This window comes from Cupressus sempervirens, chromosome 4, assembly GCF_028749045.1.
Source record: "Cupressus sempervirens isolate cs-2001-9-10 chromosome 4, ASM2874904v1, whole genome shotgun sequence".
Taxonomy (NCBI): domain Eukaryota; kingdom Viridiplantae; phylum Streptophyta; class Pinopsida; order Cupressales; family Cupressaceae; genus Cupressus; species Cupressus sempervirens.
In genome coordinates this window covers 890,860,192-890,881,577 of record NC_143121.1, presented here as the reverse complement: position 1 = coordinate 890,881,577, position 21,386 = coordinate 890,860,192, and the positions used below count along the sequence as shown (strand labels likewise).

General features: G+C 34.2%; 1 pseudogene; it reads left to right on the top strand.

The window, feature by feature from the left end:
* Positions 1-381: 381 nt before the first annotated feature.
* LOC149564258 (U-box domain-containing protein 33-like) lies at positions 382-4,022 on the top strand (annotated as a pseudogene).
* Positions 4,023-21,386: the final 17,364 nt, after the last annotated feature.

Here is a 21,386-nt window from a genome sequence, read left to right as displayed (position 1 = left end):
TAATATAGGACGGGAAGGGAGGTAACATCGAACAGTGGAGATGAAATCGACCGCCCTCACTGTTATATCTATAAATCAGTGAAAGATTTAAAATCAGCCTTCATTAATATGGGACGGGAATATAGCCCTCTTTTGATAAACTTGGAGAAATTTACTTCATATTTATTAATGTTTCCTTTTATGCCTCTGCCCCGAGACAAACAAACGATAGATGACAGAAGAAAATTTAAAATGATAAGCCATCCGTGATACGGTCGTTTGCTTGCCTCTCAAGATATAAGCCAAATATATGGCTGGGATTGGAATGCACTGTGATTAGAATAAATAGATTGCATTGAAATGTTAATTCTAACTGCCAGTTTTGAAGTTTGATAGAATAAAATGAGATCTCCTGTGGTGATCAGACGGACTGCGCAGGTTCAGACAGTGCCAGAAGTTGAAGAAAATTATGTGCAAGAAGAATCTATTCATCCTCCTCTTGTTGCTGCTGAGATAGTAGTTTATGTTGCCGTTGGAAAAGACTTGTCTGAGAGCGCGTACGCTGTCAAATGGACGCTCATGAAAAGTTTAGATAAAAGGGAAGAAACTTTATTAATTCTTCTTCATATTCGTCCTCCACTTCGCTACTTTCCAATTCCAAGTAAGTATTTCGACGATCGAATTCAGTTTGGATGCAAATATCACAAGTTCAATTCTTTCTGTTAAACGAACTTGACGTTTCTGTGATTTTAGTGGGAAGAATTCCGTCGAACCAAGTAGACAAGGATATTCTTAACGCTTACAAGAAGGGTGAAGAGATTGAGTTGGACAATTGCATGAATCAATATTTGCATATGTGCTCCAGAGCAAAGGTATGATTATTATCTTGTTTGGTAAATTGATGGAGCTTTGTGAAAATTTGAACTTTCAGAGTCTAAATTTAAGCAATTTGCCATAGGTCAAAGCTAAACCTTTAGTTCTTGAGAAGGAGGAGATTTCCAAAGGGATTGTTGAAGTGATTTTAGAGCGTGGTATCACGAAACTTGTCATGGGAACAACTTCAGCCGGCGGTGCAATTTCCAAGTACGAGAAATAATTATGTATGTTCTATTACAAAACATCGCCAAATCTTTAAAATCGTATAAAATAATCCGATTCTCCAAATTTTGTACAGGAAAATGATGATGCAAAAGTCGGGGAAAGCGTATTATGTTCAAAAGCACGCGGGAGGGTCATGCGACGTTTCTGTTGTTTGCGAAGGGAAGCTCAGTGAAGAATCTCCTGGTCAGTAGATAAACAATTTCATATTTGCAAAGCAAATCCTTTTTCTTTGGGTTAAAAAGTTGAATCCAAAAGATAGATAATTAATTTGAAAATATGATATGCGGTTTAAGCAATCTTATATGAGAATTTAATGTCTACGAATCAGTATTTGTTTTCAATCTAAAATTTGAATGCTCTGTTTTTGTTTGTGTAAATTTATACTGGCAGGTCGGAAATCAAAGAGCGGCAGATGCCATCTGCCAGATTGGCTGAGGAAACAAACCGAAGCATCCATTGCTAAACCTTCTCCAAATGATTTTAACCGGTCGGTTTCATCACCTGTACACTTCGAATCAGATCTGAACAACGGTAATCAAACTTCGTCAAATTTGCAGCTAGATTCTGTGGCTCCTGTGACCGAGAAAATGGACGATCAGGAGATAGCAGCTCCAATTGATGAATTTTGCCCGGAATTTGAAGCGTCATACAGGTCACAAATGGATGTTGATCAAGTTTACGATGTCGAGCATGAGCCAACAGAATCTCATGTAATCCTCTCGAACAAACATTCTTTTCTTATCATATTTCTTCGCTTCAAGCTTAATAAATTTCTTTTTTCTCATCGACACATAAATAAATGGTAGACACAATTAGAGATTTTCATGTCTTCTGAGAAAGTTAATTTACGCAATTAGCATAAACATGTAAATGAGTTTAAAAGATCTGTATGTGTGATATTTATGATAAGGAACTAAAACAAACTTGAAATTTAAAGCAGGAAGTGAACTATACAGATACCGAAGTACTGAAAGTTCAGCATACAGAGGCATTGGAAGCGGTCGTGAATGTGAATAAGGAACTGCAAAGCGAGATCATGAGGCGTAAGAAAGCAGAGGCCGCTGCAGTGACATCAATTCACAAGGTATAAACTATTTCCTCATTTTTTAGATGCAACTTGTTGTTGTTCCAGTAAAATTCTCCTAAATTTTTGTGCATCTTCAGTGTAAAGATCTTGAAACAGCCTTCAAGGAATTGGCCAAAGAGAAGGAGGCAGCCATCTCGTCTGTAAAGCTTTATGAACAGAAATGCCAAGACCTTACAAGGCGACGGAACGAGGTCGAAGAAGAAGTCCAAGAAATGGTGGAGAAACTGACATCACTCGGAGCAAAAGTGAACGAATGCACCCGTGAAAGGGAGGCAGCCATTAGTGAGTTAGAAGCGACAAGGCGAAAGCTTGCGGCCGTGGAAGAACAAAACTTCCGAACTCTGCAGCAAAAGGACGCGGAAATTCAACATCTTCAGAGTTGCTTGCATAGAATGCCGCCAGGCGATGCCTACATACCTTCGTCGTCCTCTAATATCCTTGAATTCCGCGAATACTCTTTCGACGAAATAAAAACAGCAACTTGCAATTTTTCCAACGATTTTAAACTCGAAGAAGGCGGTTATGGCGATGTGTACAAAGGCGTAATCAAACAAACAGCCGTTGCAGTCAAAATCCTAAGGGAGAACGGTTTGCAGGGTCGGCAAGAGTTCCAAAGCGAGGTATGCAAACTAAAATTTTTCCAAAGCGACGAAATTTTTTAAATTGTCGTCTTTTCTGGCAGATTTTTTGAAAAGAAAATCTCTCTTTTCTTACAGAAATTCTTTGAATTTCTCTTGTGCAGATCGGTATTTTCAAGGACATTAATCATCCGCATTTGATATGAATTCTTGGAGCCTGTTCTGAACGAGGTTGTATAATATACGAATATATGTCGAACGGATGCCTTGAAGATCACCTGAGCTGCAAAAGCACCTTTCCGCCTCTTCCCTGGTACGCCAGATTTCGCATCGCCGACGAAGTATGCTCCGCTTTGCAGTATTTGCACAGTTTTATGCCGGATACAATCGTCCACCGCGATCTGAAACCCCAAAATATACTCCTTGATGAGAATTATGTGAGCAAAATAAGCAACTTCGGCCTTTCCCGTCTTCTGTCAAAGGATCGGAATTCAGAGTCGGAGCCAAAAGGCACATTTTCATATATGGATCCACAATACACAGACGGCGAATACTGTACAAAATCCGACGTTTACGGCGTCGGAGTCGTCATTCTCCAATTACTAACCGGAAAGCCGGCCCGAGGTCTCGTCAAAGATGTGGAACGGGCCTTAGAAAGTTCAAACTTTCACAAAATTTTGGATCCTTCAGCCGGAGCTTGGCCATTTGTGCATGCTACTCAGCTAGCTTATCTTGCCTTGAATTGCACGCATCCGGAAAGAAAGAAGAGGCCCGACCTTCAACCGACTGTGATGAAAATCCTGAGTCAGATCCGCAACATGTTCCCTGAAACAAATCTTGGCAGGCCGATTGAATGTGGGCAAAAGTCGGGGAAAGGAACTGAGGAAATACATGTTCCCAGCTTCTTCGTCTGTCCAATCTTCAAGGCAAGGATATTTGTCCAATCTTCGTCTCTTAAACCATTACTTGGTATTTCAAATGATATTTGTTATCTGATTCTGTTACTTCATTTTTCCCTTAATTCATTAGGTTTTTGTCGTTATTAAAACATGAGGGTTTTGACTTAAAATTGTTCCGATTTGCAGGAGATTATGCAAGATCCTTACATCGCTGCAGACGGCTTTACATACGAGAAAGAGGCTATCCAGGGATGGTTTGATTGTGGACGTTGCACATCTCCCATGACAAATGAAAAGCTTGGGAGTAAGAATCTCATCCCAAACTTTTCTCTAAGATCCGGCATTCGACAGTGGCAAGAAAGAGGTGATCTCTTGTAGATCTACATTTCCTGTACAATGGGAAACGAAGGTGCTTTTGCTGAGTCCATATGTTAAGAAATATGTAAGTATATGTTAATGGTTATTGCATGACAGTTTTTAACTGTTTATAGTTTTTGTAAATGTGGTGAGTGAATACAATTAAGGAGATCTCTACAATTTTGTAAGGCAGAAATGATTTTGAAGGTATTATAATTGATTAATAATAATTATTTTTTAGAATATCTTTAAGTGGATAGTTTCAATTTACAGTAAAATAATATTTTATTTAATAGTTACATATATATTATTAATTAAAATAAGATAATACGTTATTAAATCTATTTGAATGACGTATTTTTTTATATTAATTATATGTAGTTAATAGAATTCTGGAACTCATGTGAGTAGTACTATTAGCTTGCATATCATTAAACATGATATTAGATGTGAATGTAGGAAGAATGTGTATTATCATGGGTATTGATATCTACATTTACATTTGATTTTATGAAATCAAATATGTAAGAACTTTTGTAGAACTAGCCATCATTGTAATATTTTCATTCACTATGAGCCATGTATTTTAAATCATCAACACCTTGTGAGTTACCATGTAACAATCTCCTTAGACTTTGAAAAAGAGAAATGACCTCTATAACGTAGTGATCTATACTCATAAATTGTTGAAAGCCTTCTAATTCCTTGTCTAGCTTCTTTAATTGCATGCCATGAACTTGGATTATAGAGTTATCTATCTCATAAATTTTTTGAGAGAATTGGTTTCCTAATATCATAGACAAGTTGTGAAGATGAATTTTTGATGGTTTCTCTCTATAATTTTCTACCACGAACAATGTAACTTAGGCTCAATACTAGCACTATCCAAACTAGAAGAAGACATAAGTTAGTAACTTCTTCTTATAGGAATTTCAAATTCAAAATAGAAGATTATGAAGATCATAAATAAGTACAAATTTAAAAATACAAATACTTAAGAAAGAAATCAAAAAAAGAAAGTAATGAAAATTTTGATATCCATATTGGATCTTGAAGGAAGAGAAATTTGTTGTTTTTCACCTTATCAATTATCATATACGATGTTATACAAATACAATATATAATATTAATAAAATAATAAAATTTATTAACAATCTAATTAAATGTATGTATATATATATATATATGTATATATATATATATATATATATATATATATGAAAGAACAATAAAAAAAAACTAGTAAAAGTAAATGAGAAGATATAAAGGCATAGGACATGTACATTGTTCACTAAAATAAAAATATGAAAACTAAGATCACTATACTAGTTAATGAAACCTATAAAAAATTTATGCATCAAGACATTAGAAGAAGTATAGGCTTAGAAACTATCCCTAAATATTTAGGCATTATAACTAGATATTTTTCTTTTTATAAAATATTAAGATTATTTAATGCATGCAATAAAATTATGTAAATAAGGAGTAAATGATGTTAATGTGTGATAGCTTCAGTTGGATAAACCTATGAGATATAGTTATATATGTGTTTATTATTATATGAGATAAATTAATATAATAATAATATATATAACTATGATTATATATTAATTATAAATTAATATAATAATAAATAACAATGGTGATATTTATTAAAATATTAATTATTTATTAACAAATAGACATGTCCCTTAAAGGGACATGTCTATTCATGTCTTACTATTATTTAATTGAGGAAAGCTACCTTTCAAAAATACATACCAATTATTATGGCAATGCTTAGTACATTTCCATTAGATCCTCTCAAAAAATTTAACATGGTACTAGAGCACATTTCAATCCTAGGAGAAGTTATATATAATTAAGTTATAAAGATTTCACTTGTTTTGGATAATCTAAGTTTGATATCATCAATGTCAACCTAGTGGTTTGCGAATGAGAATAAGATGTTTATTGATCAAGAACCTTTTAGGATAACCTCTACATTAGACTTGGCATGTAGAGAAATGTATCACTTCACTGTTATATTTATTGTAGAGGACTGGTAATTCTAGTTCTAAATTGGTAGACACCCTGAGCCTCCATCATTGTAGTTTTGGGGGCAGTACAATGGTTCTAATTATGTGAACTTTCCATTAGATAATCACAAAAGGATATGAATTATGTATCTGATCTAAAGATATGGTTATGCCTCAGATGGAATTTATACCTGAATATGTTTCTAAATATAAATGATGGTATAGTCCATGAGTTGAAACAAGGAGGATGGTATCGAACAAACTATTCACTATATATCATTCTCATGATCTAATCTAAACTATTGAAAATCTGTATATTGATCTTGAATGATAGTTACTTGATGGTGTTGTATGGTCACCCAAACTATATAAAAATATATCATTATGCAATATTGGTACATAGTTTTGCTTGTGATCCTTCATACATTCACTAGTATTATGACCACCTATTCACAATGATGTAGAGATGCATCACTTAATTATTGGGTATGAAGATCATTGAAGTCATGTATTTAATATCACAATAGTTCCAAACTGACTTGATCACCACATGTATCATTGAATGCTCGAGCATGTATGGGTCACGGTTATATCAAAGATGTTGAATGCCGACGTGTCTTGATCTTTAGTGAATAGTACCACAGTCTCATTAAGTTGATCTAAAATTGTAGTAACATAATGCCACCCCAAGAGTATAGACATTGATATAAATAGAACATCGACGCATTTTTATGTTTCGTAGATAGCAATAAATATCATCACCTTCTTATTATAGAGTTGGCCACTTGATATGTATGCAATCAAAATATGGTAATCTTTGCGACCAACTGTAAGAATGCCATGGTGAGATTATACTAGATATCACATTGGTATGTAAGTAATATGATCCCCAAGAATGTCAATAGTGATAAGGATCAAAGATCATTATTGGATGATGTGGGATTTGTGACTGTACAACATAAGGGCATACATTCAATAAAGTACTAAGGTAATAGAAGTACTGGATAGAAATTCTAAAGGTAAGTATAATATATTATTGTTTTGTATGTAAATGGAAATAACATGAGTATATGAAATATATCTATTTGTAACATCTTTTAATTTAATAATTTGACATTATGAAATGTAAAAGAACTAGTTGATGTACATCAAGATAGTAGTATAACCTCTTATAAATAGAAGTGAGTATAGATTAAAGTATATCTTTAAATTAGATATTTATCTGTATTGTATTAGAATGATCTTATATTATGCAAACCATTCTTATTTATATTATAAGAGTTATATTCCTTGATTTTTTTTCCTCTGAGAATGTTATTGCAAGAAAAGAAAGATTTAGATTCAAAGGGAGCTTGACATGTCATTAGTGGCAACCTTGAAAGAGAGGGAGAATATTGAGGATGTTATTAATCTTTAGTGATCTTGGTGTTATTGATTAAGAGGGAGTACACCATGATGAGATCGATTCTCTAGTGATCAATAAATTGCCACAGTCAAGAGGACCTTGATTTATACATTGTGACTATGTGATTTTAATGTGCCTACTCCCTATGTATATCATGAGGAAGTGATGACTTCCAAATGACCATCACTTGTATTTGGACAAGTTACTGTAAGGTGACGATCTTACAATAACTTGTATTATGAGATCAAACAATTGAGTATATGGTGAATGTCTTGCATCTCAACATTCTAGAAGGCCATTACTCAAAAAGTACTTGGTGAATATCATTAATATTCTAGGAGGCCAATACTCTTCATATCTAATGTGATATCAAATCTCATTGATTATTTGGTGAATATTGTTGATATTCTAGGAGGTCAATACTCCTGATATCAAATGTAATATCAAACCTTATTGAGTATTTGGTGAATATCATTGATATTTTGGGAGGCCAATACTCCTAATATCAAACCTTATTGAATATTTGGTGAATATCATTGATATTCTAGGAGGCTAATACTCTTGATATCATACTTTTTTTTAGTACTTGGTGGATATCTAATGTCGATATTCTGGGAGACCAAGACTCGTGATATCAAAATATTGAATATCTTCTAATCAAAGATATTTGTATATTTTGGTGATATATGATCCTATGTTTATCCTACCTAGCTAAGAGGAAGTGTTAACGTGTGATAGATTCAGTTGGATAAACCTATGAGATATAGTTATATATGTGTTTATTATTATATGAGATAAATTAATATAATAATAATATATATAACTATGGTTATATATTAATTAATAAAAATGGTTATATTTATTAAAATATTAATTATTAATTAACAAATAGACCTATCCCTTAAAGGGGCATTTCTATTCATGCCTTACTCTTATTTAATTGAGGACATACCAATTATCACGACAATGCTTAATACATTTGCAACAAATCCTCTTGAAAAATTTAACAAATGATAAATAATTCTACAAATTTAGTAGATACAACATGAAATACAAAAATAATTATGTTTCCAATCAAACAACTATATTGATGTTTTATGTAGCCTACATTAGAGTAACCTTGATAATTTCTCAAGTATTTACAAAGTTCTAGTTTTACTCTATTTCATTGAATATTATCAATTATCTCAAAGGGCCACAAACCCTTGATTGGACCATAAATGCCTCAATACTTGAATGTTTAAGCCTATTAAATTTCTTCCAAATATATTAAATTTTACGTAAATATCACAAGGAGAATTCGGTTGTTGATGAGATTACAAAATTAGTTGGTTTTTGGGGTGTATATAAGGTTTGAAGGTTTCAACCGAAACACGTTTGAGTAGAATAGGTCAAATTGAACCAATTATAACTGATTTTTTAAAACCATGTATGCACCATGTTAATGCCACTTGTCATCACATATTCTCATGTGGATGCCTTTCAGTCTGAACCTCATTGGCTGTCACCCACTTTGACCAAAATATTCTTGATGTCCTTTATTGCAACCCATGTTTGTAAATTTACCCATTGGTAGACATTATTGATAACATTCATCTTCTCCTTGATGAAGATGATCCTTCCTTAGTTGTTTCAAGGGAACACTCTAACTATCTTCTTCTTTCTCCACTTGAACCTTCTTTGGACTTTGAAATGATTGTGTATCCATTGATACAACATTTAATGAAGTTTTCTTTGTATTTAGAAGATACATTTGATTCTTTAGTGATTACAATTTGTGATTATCACCCTTCACTGGATATGTCATTTTTCTATTATTCATATTGATTATTCTTATCTATTAGAGACTTCTATTTAGTTATTAGAAGCATCATTCATTTTGATATTTCTATGTATAAATTGAAGAGGCTTCATGCCTGCATCATTACTATTATTTCTTACTAAGGGGATGAACATTTTTTATATTAAGAAGTAGCCAAAATGAGGGCTGTCCCATACAAAGAAAAAAAAAACTGCAAATAAGGCAGAAGTCATTACCATGCAATTACTCAGCCTCTTTCTAACCATCAAAAACCCCCACAATAAGGTGTTTTAAATACTATTGCTACTAGTAAAAACCACAAAAATGTCAAAATTATACATAAACTTGGCCAAAATATTCACATTGGGCATTAAAATAGTTGAGTAAAAACTAATAGAGAGAGCCCTCAAACCAATAAATAACCTAATAAACATGGAACAAAAAAATAAACTAAAAGCACACAAGTAGGTGCTAACTCTCCTTGTTCTGGATCCTTGGATTCTCTAGAAGTTGTTGCAACCATTGATTAGCCAAGAAGTTGTATTGTGAGTGACGTATCTCCATTTCCTTAGCATCATCATTGCCTTTCTTTTTATTCCACATGAGGTAGAGGGTTGTGGTCAATGAATGCATCACCTGCACTAAGAAATTAGTAACCCTATTAAACTTATCTTCTAGCTCCGTATTCTTCTTGACCAAGTTAGCGATGGTCTTCTCTAGCTTCTCAATCTCTAGATTCCCCTACTCTTGGTCTATTTCTCCCATAGTGGCCTCCTCTGGCCAAATGTGATCTCCCTCCATTTTTTTAGACTTCTTCCCATCCTCTCCCCAAGTAACCTCCTCTTTAGTTTGACTGCCCAGATTCTTGATTCTCACAGTTGAAGTAACCATACCATGTTCACCAAAATTCCCCCCCTTCTCAAAATATTTGGTATTGGTCTCCATTTTGAAGATTTTAGAAACCCTAGAGGGAAAAGGGCTATTCAGTTCATCCTTCATCAATTCTTCACCTTTATGTTCACTTTCTATATCATCCTCATCCTTCTCCCTATAATTCCTTCTTGTGTCTTTACACTTTTGTTCAGGGCCAAAATTTCTCCTAGAATTATTGGTTGAAGCAAATTTGTTAGATTTGGCCATACCAGGGTTGCGCAAGGGATTTTTCTCTCGAACTCATTTTCTCGATCTATTGGTTCCCTTCTTGATGGTGGTACTAGCACTATTGACATCATGGACCACACCAATTTTTATTTTTATCTTTCGAGAAGAGGCAATGTGGTCCTTAAAACTTTGGGCTTAGGTGGAGGGGGCAAAATTTTGACCCATATAAGTGAGTTTTAGAGGCAAAGCAATCTAGGTTAGGATTTTGGGGTGAAGCCTTTGTAGAATTTGAAGAGGCAAAAAATCAAGGCTTGATGATACATAGAATAGCTTTCTCCTTCGTCTCTCTTTTTCCTAATATTCTAGACACAATTGCCAAGGAATGTAACTTGCAAATAGGAAAAGGAAATGCATTCCTTATTCCTAAAATGCTCTAGGATGGGAAAGTCATAATAGTAACACACCTTGACTCTTTCTTCCATTGCTATGTATTGCATGATGATATAATAAACCATATCCTAGGGTTTTGAAAGAATCTCACAAGAAAATCCACCACTCAAGTGAATATAGGCTTTATCAGAATGGAGAAATTTCCCCATGTTTGTCACATCCACCACCCTAGGTTGCTTCCTACAATTATTTCTTTCCAATAGAATTAGCAATAAGCTCTTCATTGACCTAAAAGGAGATCCCATTGATGTTAACCTAGTGGTTCTTCCATGATTCCATAAGCTTCCAAGTCACCACCTCATCATGGTCTTTGACACTCTCCAAGAACAAAATAAGCTCACCTTTCTTCAAATGCATCCATGTTGCCTTATCCTTCCAATCAACCTCTTCAATTCTAGGTGGTTTGTTTTAGTATTTTGAAATGTTGTATTTCAAAAACCTAGTGATAGGAATAGAATACATCTAGGGGTAGGTAATTCACATATTCAACATATTTATTCAAGCACTAGAGCCAATTATAAGGCTAGACCCTTCTTCTACTTCAAGCTTTGCAAAACCTAGGTGGGTGTACCTTAGGTTCATTCATATGGTACCGATGTTAAATCATACACTTGAATCTAACAAGCATGTAATATCCTTAATCTTGTAACACTTATGTAGACAACATAGACATGAAATAGCTAGAATCATGACATATGAACTAGATAAGCTAAGTGAGGGCAATACTTTTCAGCTCTTCAACAAAAAGGGAAAAGAATTTGATTATAATTTTGATTTCAACATTTATCCTTGACATGAACAACATAACATTTTAATTTTGTAGCTGATCAATGCCTTATCTATTGGGTAATTACACAAATCACTGACATACATCCTTGGAAATTATTGAGACATTTCATGTATCAAGACTTCTTGATCTATACATTCACCTTGTGAATCACACATTTGCATCTTTTTGAATATCATACTCAACCTATCCCTTCATGAAATTTGCAACCCCATTATGATACATCAAGCATTTACATGACTCCTTGAATCACATGCAAAACATACCACAACATGCAACCTAAAATAGATTGCAATTGGACTTGTGCCCTTTGTTGACAAATCATAGAAGATTGCTAACAACATGAATAAGAGACAAGAAATTAGAGTGAAGATTAAAATTGTTGCTACACTTTTATTCATTTCCTTGAAACAAATACATAAGGATGCATGAAACTGAATTATAAAATTACTCAATAGACTAGAACTATTTGTATTATCATTACTTGTTGTTCATTACATGAGAAAAATGTTGAGGAAATGGTGAAATCACTGTCATTATATAAATTTCAATCTAATTGGATCCATCCTCATGGTAATATAGTAGTGAAAAATGTCCAAGAACTAGAACCAACCTTCGAGAAAGATAATAAAAGAGAATATAAAGACATGAGAATTTTTGGATCAAATCAAATGCTATCATTTGTCCACTTGAAACTTCTCCACTTGTAGATGAAAAATATCTCTCTTCACCTTCTTTTTGTAACTAAAAATTAGATCCTTTTCCTTGCTACTAAAGAAAACTTGAAAATATTTTCAAAATGATAAAGACATGTAACTGATTTGAATGCTAGATCTGATATTAAAATAGGGCCAAAAATACTTGCCAAATGACTTCTAGAGGCAAAAAGAAAGCTCTCATAATCATTTCCCCTAAATTCTAAAGCCAAAAAAATTTCGTATCTATCTTCCAACTAATTTTGATGCTCATTGATGAAATTTACCCATTCTGCTGAGAATGCCCTGGAAATCAAAAACTACCTATAGCCTATTCCAAAAAATTCCTATACAATTTCTGATTCAATATCTAGATAGTTCAACTTCTCCCAGTTTTGACAATATATTGCACTTTGCATTTTTGATAAAAATCACCCCTCTACTGCATGTTTGAAAATTTGGCCCCTAGTTGATGAACAAAGTATAAAATTGAAAAATTAAAATATCCTATAGTCTAACTACAGAAAAGTATTTAAATCTTTAAATTTTTCATATAAGATGCTTTGAATGTTCAAAATGAAAGAAAAATATAATAAAAAACTAATTTTTAATTATTTTGTGCTGCCACACAATTATCTTCAAACTACACTCTAATTGGCACAACCACATGCTTTACTTAATCGCATCGTCGATGCCATTTTCTTAGAGTAACATTTTCTATCGTGACCCTCTGACCACTGTTAAATCTCCCCCTTTTCGCATCGTCATGCAGTTTCATTTTAAGTGCGCATTTTCCACCATGAACATGCAATTTGGCACCACATGTTGCATGCTGACATCATCATCCTTGTCATTGCTAAGTTGCTTCTCAAAATTTTTCCTATGATGTCATCACCATGATCTATCTATTCATGCATCGGTGAGTCCCTCATGCAATACTGGGCTTCCAAAGGCCCATTGTGTCTTTAAGACACAAGGCTGGGTGTTTGGGCTTTTAAAAACTTAAACAAAACTATGCCTAGCAAATGTGGGATAAATACCTCTTTGAAAAAATGCACTCCACATCAAGCATGGCTCATTCAAAATTGTGGAAATTGATTTCTTATGTAACCTCTACATTTTCAGCACCTCACAAGAAGGGCTAGGCATTCAAAACTGGTTTAGTCTCCTTACCTCCTCCACATATTTTGAGATTCAGAGGAGAAATAAAAAAAAAGGCCTTTGACTCTCTTGTGTGACATGGCAAAAAGATGTAATCTTCTCCTTGCAAGTGCTTTGCGCAACTGTTTGGGTGGGAGAGAGCTTTCACATCATATGCTCCCTTTGTAGTAGGTGTTTGATGCAGTGAAATTATTGGGAAGAATGTGATGTGTCCTAATTGGTGTTCCCTTTTCACATGTGTAGTTGTTGTACTAGAGGATGATTTTGAGCACTTGCAGCTCCCACTTTGTGTGGAGCTCTGCATCTTACAATGTCATGGGTGCCCTACTCCTATGGCACCTCTACTAAGACCTTTCACACCCTCACCATGCATGGGCATTCTTTTGCCTTTGTCATGGATTTTCTGAATGAGATCCCACGTATTTACTATTGGTGTTAATTTGGGCATCACCATATGATACAAAATGTTATGAAATGTTGAAACCAGTGGTAAATTTTCCATGTCCAATGACTTAGCATTTGTCCAGCTCATCACATTGGGATCCCATGCCTATAAGATTGTTTGTGTGGGAATCAATACCAACCACAGGTTGAAGATTATTTGAAATAACTTCAAACAAGTGAATGTTTGGATTTCTAGATGCAGCTAAGAAACTTTAGTGAAATTGATGGAAGCATGATTGATTTTCTCTATTTTCTCCATAGTTACTGATAGTAAAAGTTCTAATTGTAGTCGATAGACACCTTTCTTTAAAAATTTGACTTAACTAACACCATCTACACCATCTAATTTCTAGGTGTCTCGACACCCTTGATAATTGTCCAAAATCACTCATTACTTTTTGCATGGGAGATCCATGGCATTTCCAACACCTTGAGAATCTAGAGGCCTTGATCCTAATGGACATTCCTTCTCTTATCTTGATATGTGCAAAAAATACTACACACCATCTATCCCTAGCCCCTTTTTTGGATACTAGAGTCTTAGTAGATGAAACTAGAATTGGCCTCTTCAATCTAGAACATAGACAAATAAGAAAGTGTATTTCTCTACTCCCCCTTTTTACACTTATGGTTTGGAAATCCAAATCTTTATTCATTTGACCTAGGGTAAGAGGTAACACTTTGAAATAAAAATGTTACATATGTTCATCAACTTAGAACAACGCTCATCCTTATTTGTACCTTCATTTCTATAATAACTTGGATTTTAATCTGATGAGATCAGTCGGGCCCCAAAACGGGTCTGACTAAAAAAAATTCAAACTAAAATGTCTAACCCTTTAAATTGATCAAATAATCATCAAACACTAATTAGATTAAAATTTTACCACTGATTGATCATTTAAAACTCATTTCTGTAATCTAAGATTCACTGATAAGAAGGCCTATACATTGGCTTTAGAAACTGACCAAAACACCTGATTGAGCCCTAAAAGCAGACATTTTGATTCTTTGCTCCACATTCTCTTACCTTGTTGGATCTCATTTCATGAAAATCACTTGGTCAAATTATATTGATGATCGAAGTTGCCTTTGTAAAGTGCTTGAAAACAGACATGTCAGAAAATAATAAAAGGCATTAGGTTTTGGCTTCAAAAAAAGGTCAAACTAATACTTGTAAGCATAAAAATAGTGAAAATAGTTTACTATCATGCAAATAATGTAATTCTGTGAATTGGGATCATGGCGAGTAACATGGCACATTTGGCAAGTGGTCAAAGTGGGGTACTCAGAATTGCAAAACTAGAAACACTAGCAGAACTGTGATTTTCACAAACAGAATGGACCTGGGAAAGTGTGTAGACAAATTCATCAATATTTGAGAATTGGAAAACACATTTTATTTTCAAAGTAGAACATAGTGTTACAAAACATTTGGTCTCATCTATCATGGATTCAAAGTTATTACATCTCGAATAGGCATACTGATCAATTTGCATTTCTTGACACCAGCAAAAGTTTACAATTTACATTTTGAATTGCATTTGAAAACTAGTCAAACAGATCTGTCATAGGATCAAATATAAAATGAAAGAAGCGTCCAACCTCTAGAACACAATGAGAAATGAATTTTCTTAGTATGTTCAACTAGGTCAAAGGTACAATTGGTTAGATAAGGCCTCCTAGAATTCTAAAAAATTTACATCAGCATGACAATAGTGAACAACCAACTTTGACGGATTCAATACCTAGTCAAAATATATTGAAATGACTTGAAAATTGAAACATAGGTTCTTTGACATGCATACTAAATACTCCTAAACTTTCAAGTCATGAAACATATCTAGATGCAATATATTCAAATGCAAACTAGGCATCTTGTCGTTGTTTAATACTAAGGCAGAAATGCAAATCTAAACATTGCTCAAAATGAAACTTCACAGAATTACTCAAAATAAATATTTATCATTACATGGTGCATGCATATATTTAATTCAAGGTGTTAGAAACATTAAACACATCTTAGGCCTCAAAAGGATAGTTGGGTACACATGCATTAAATGCACTTAGAGGGGCTCAAAATGACTTAAAAGCTTAGAAAGGCACTCAAATTAGGAGTGCAATTTTTAGTCCCATTAGTTAGATCCTTGTATTAGAACCCTCCATAACTTCCTCCTCTCCAAGCTCAATAATTAGGGCCTCCTCTACCTCCTTTAGCTCAACTACCATACCCTTCACCAACTTCAATAGTTGACCCAAAAAATCTAGAGTGAAGCCTTCACGCACTAGAAAATGCAACTTGAAAAATTGAAAGCCAAAATTGTTTTCCAAACACATGGTTTTCACAAAGTTTAATTTTGAATAAAAGTTATAGTTCCTTAGCCACTAGATCATAGTGCTTTCGTAATCCCCCCTTAAAATCTGGTCTTGAAATTTGGAAAGTCCCTTACTTGGATACACTAGAATATCATCCCAAATCTTCTATTTATTATAGAGATTTCATTTCCCATAAAAAGCTATAACTAGCATATAAAAGGTATAGGTGACTCCATAATAATTTATCGATGCTAGCACTTTAGCTAAAGTTAATGTCATCATGGCCCAACCCACCATATTAGATAATAACTTAGTGGTGCCAAAAGTACCCCTTGTTAAATGCATATGATGGAAGTCATTCTTTTAAATTATAATTAAAATGGACATCATTACTTGGAAATTCTTCTTTTTGAGCTATCGATTTAATTCCTAGCTAATGATTGTAATTATTTTCCCAAACTTGAGCATTAATAGCCATGTGTCCTTACCCTGCTAGGCTGTCTACCACTTGATTTACATCCCTCTAGATATGTTGAATTTTAACTTTATTAATCATATTCAAGAGAATTTGGGTATATATAATCATTGACATGGAATGGTAGGTCAACTTATTATCCCCTTAACAACCTCAATTACAAATAAAGAATCTCCCCTCACTATCAAATTTTGAATTCTAATATTATGTGCTATCTCCAACCCCCATAGCATTCCTAAGGATTCCATTTGATTGCTCAAAATTTTCCCATATTTCTTTGAATATCCCTTGATACAAACTCCTTGTTCATTTCAAATGATTCCTCTGGCTACAACACCTTCACTTCTCCTTGATCCATCAAAGTTTAGTTTACATCATTTTATGGGGTGGCTTCCATCTAGTATTTAGTCTTTTTGAGTCCTTAAATTATCAACTTTCTCAATTAACTAAGATATATCCCAAACTTCTCCTAGTTAGCTTGGAGAGTTTTTCCTCCATATGTGATTAATTAGAAAGTAATTCTTTTACTAACTAGATAGTTAGAGTTGAGACAAATATTTATTAAACAATTAGCTAGTTTTAGAAGCAACTAGAAACCAACTTCATTAGCATTATTAAGTTGTTTTTAATCTCAACCGTCAATTGAGAATTAATCTCAGCCATTTTTTTCCCAATATGAGTAGTATATGAGGGGGTGAAGGGGGAATTTTGAGAAAAAAAATTGTCGAAGCATTCGTAGTGCTAGAAAATGAGTTTGCATTGATAGGAAATTGTCTTGCAATGTTAGCAATGATGAAGTGATAGCATTCGAGATAGAAATGAAGGAATATCAATGGGAGAATTTGAGAGGTTGTCAGACTTCTTCCAGTGAGAGGTAAGGAATTTTGTATCTCTTTATTTGATAAAGTTAATATAATTCCTCATCTATAGAACTAATTTTCCCTTAAGGGTTTTTCCAAGGATGATTTGTCCAAAAATATTGTGTTCTTTGTGTTTATTATTTCTTTCTATATTTTTATAAGTGAAGTTACAATTGTGTTATTTTTTGATATTAGTCATGAATTAATTTTTGTCATTTTAATAATTGTTTAAGATAGGAGAAAAATAATGAGTAACTACAAAAGGAATTTCACATGGTATCATAGCAGTGTTGAGGGTTGAAGATTTTTTCCCTATGGAAGATATTGAGGGTTTAAAATCCCTTGGTTGATCTCTTTAGATTAATTATTTTTTAATTCCTTCAGATGGCTTCAGCTAGTTTGAGAGATCATGATAGATCAAAATTTTATGTTTGGAAGGCCTAACTTTCTTTATTGTTGGAAGAGAATGGTATCAAGGATTGTGTTGCCACTATTGTAGTTGTCCTACAAATTCAACACAACTTGTAGCATACAAGAAGGATGATGCCAAGGAGAGGATGATAATCCTTAATGGTTCCAAAGATCATATTATTCCACATATCTCAGAGCTAGATACAATGAAGAAGATGTGGGATGCCATTTTGAATTTGTACCCGAATGTTATCTCCAACTGAAAGATGACTCTCATAGAAAAGTTGAAGAATACTTGGATGAACTAGGGAGAAGATGTCACAAGGTACCTCACTAGGCTCAAAATTTTCAAGGATGAGTTAGGAATTGTTGGAAATATCCCTAGCGATGACCAGCTAGTGGGAATAGCCCTAAATGGGTTTCCTAAGAAATGGGGTGTCTTTGTTCAAGTTGTCAGTGGATGAGATAATTTATCAAGTTAGGATTGACTATGGATTGATTTCACTCGAGAGGAGTTTAGAACAAGTCTTGTCAATGGGGCCAATGTGAGTTAGAAAAGTGAGGTGGAATAGGAAAATGTTTCCCTAATGGGAAAAGAGACAAAAGAAGGGGCCTAACAAAGGATTGAGTTCAAAAAGTGAGAAGAAGAAGGAACTTTCTAAGGTTAAGTGCTTTGGTTGTCATGAGTATGGTCACTATGTCAATGATTGACTAGAAATAAATAAGGCAAAGAAGTAGGTGGTAGCTTCAACAAGTGTAATAGAACTCTCCAATACAATGGAAGATGAGTTTGTACTCAAAGCTTGTACAATTAGCTCAACCTCATAGTGTGTTTAGTATATAGATAGTGAGGCATAATTTCATATGATATGAGTAAGAGAGCATTTCTCTAGTTATAATAAGGAGAACACCAATATCTAGATTTCTATGGGAAACTTTTCCAAACTCAAACGAATTGGAAAAGGGACTATTCAATTTCAGAGGGAGAATGGAAAGATAATTCCACTTCATGATGTGTTACATGTGCTAGGCTTAGGTATAAATTTGATTTATGTATATGTTCTTCAAGACAGGGGGTATAGTGTACTGTTTAAAGGTACACATGTGTTGATTAAGCATGAGGATTGGAAATCACCCATAACTATTGAAGTTAGTAGTGGTTTCCTTTATAGGTTATAGTTTGATACTCATAAGGAACTCATGAGAAATAGTAATCCTAGAGATATTGGAGAGATATGGCTTAGGAAGATGGGCCATAGTCATCATGGAGCACTCAAATTACTTTGTGAGATGGTGACAGGTGTTCTAGAGGTGAGCACAGAGCATGATGATGTATGTAAGGGATGTTTATTATGGAAGTTTGTGAAAGCATCTTTTCTAACGAGTGACACCACATCTAAGGGTGTTCTTGATCTAGTACATTCATATGTATGTGGATAGATGTTGAAAAATTCTCTTAGAGGATATGAGTACTATGCTATTTTGATCGATAATTTCTTTAGGAAGACTTGGGTATACTTCTTGAAGACTAAGGATGAGGTTTTCATTTGATTCCAAGAGTTTAAGGCTCTTATGGAGAACTCAACAACAAGGAAGATAAAGGTTCTTTAGTTAGATAATGGAGGTAGGTAAAAAGGACATAACTGCTAGGACTTATGTACCAAAGAATGAATCAAGAGAGTGGATTGTTCTTTAAAATCCACAATAGAATGGAGTTCATGAGAGGAAGAACCATTTCATATCAAAGGTAGCAAGAACTATGTTACATGACTAGGACATACTATGCTATTTATGGGCAGAAGCATGTAGTAAAAAAGTTTACATTTAGAATAGGGTCCCATACAAGGTGCTAGGGAACATGAGACTAGAGGAATATTTTATAGGAAAGAAGACAAATGTTGGTCACTTCAAAATATTTGGGAGCTTTCATATTTTCATATTCTAGGTGATACTGTAAGAATTTGGCTTAGGCCAGAATTCACCCAAGAACTAAAGAACTCAACACAAGCACATAGTAGACCAAAATAGTTAGAGTGTGATCAAAATGATGATATTCATTCAATAACTGGATTAGAGTACACTAGGAGTGCCTAAATATAAAGGCCTCAGGAGACCTTCTAGAATACATAGAAGTTAGCATCATGATATGTCATACAACTAGGCACATGTCCACTAGATATGGATTATCCTCCATTAAGCACAGGATTAAGTGCGATGATGTGAGGATAAGACTACAATGGTGTAGCATGAAAATCAGTGGTGTAGACAACATGTGCTAAATGAGGAGTGCTGATAACTATGTTGTCATCATGACAACTCAGTGAATGATGCATACTCCTGTGTTGTAGACACCATGTGCATAATTAGAGTTGTGTAACTCAATGAGAGTACACAAAATCCTAAGTGTCTCACCTAAAATAATAATAAAATAATGCAAAATAATTGAATAATGCATTAACCTAAGTAAGACTTAAGTAAGTGTAATAAGTAAATACTTATTTACACCAACACCCCCCCTTAAGTGCAACTTAGGGAATGCCCTTAAGCTTACGAAATCTAGGATGCAATGCAAGATGGGTCTCGGCTACTAGGCCATGTTAGGTACCCATGTACATAATGATATGCAATCTCCCATAAAATGGGGAAAGAGGGAAAACCTCATGGGAAAAACCCTCCCCCAAAAAGAGAGATAAATAAGGATGCATGGATGGATGGAGTAATCAAGACCCCCTCATTATGACATACATCTAGTATATACATAAGAGAATTATGAGAAGAGGTAGAGAGATAGGATAGGCTCCCCCCCCTAAAGAAGAATGCTGAACAGTGACTTCTCCGATGAAGAAGCTGATCTAAGACTACATGATGGTGTTCCTTCCCTTAGGAAGAAACAATGCCAAAGGTACAAATGAGATGCTTCCGCTGTGTGTGGAAAGAATCCCATGGATGAGTGATGCCTCTAAGACCTACTTAACTAGCTAAAGAACTTGTTCCAAAGAACTGTCTGACTCTGTAACTGATGAAGAACCCTACTACAACTACTGATCATAAGTATCCACAATCACTTCAACTTTTCAGGATCGATCATGTAGAGAATGAACAAGAGAGTCTGGAACCCTCATTACAACTGAAGAAGGTAATTCTGTATCAAGAAGAAGAGGAAAATCAAGAATATTGTCCCCCAAATCTGTCACTAAACCTATATCTGGAAGACTGCACGTATCTTGTTATTCTAGACCTATCACTATGGCAATGTATGCATGTGGATTGAATTGATGAAGTGACCTCTCACTGTAACTATTGATAGAATGCCACATGTCTAAATCTATTGAAGCATTATTGTTGAAATCTCTTTCAGTAGCCACACTATATGATCTGCAAAGAGGAGTGGAGGAATAGCTTGGTGAACTTTCATCAAAATGTACATCCTTCTCCATAAATATCTGATGTGTCTCAGAATC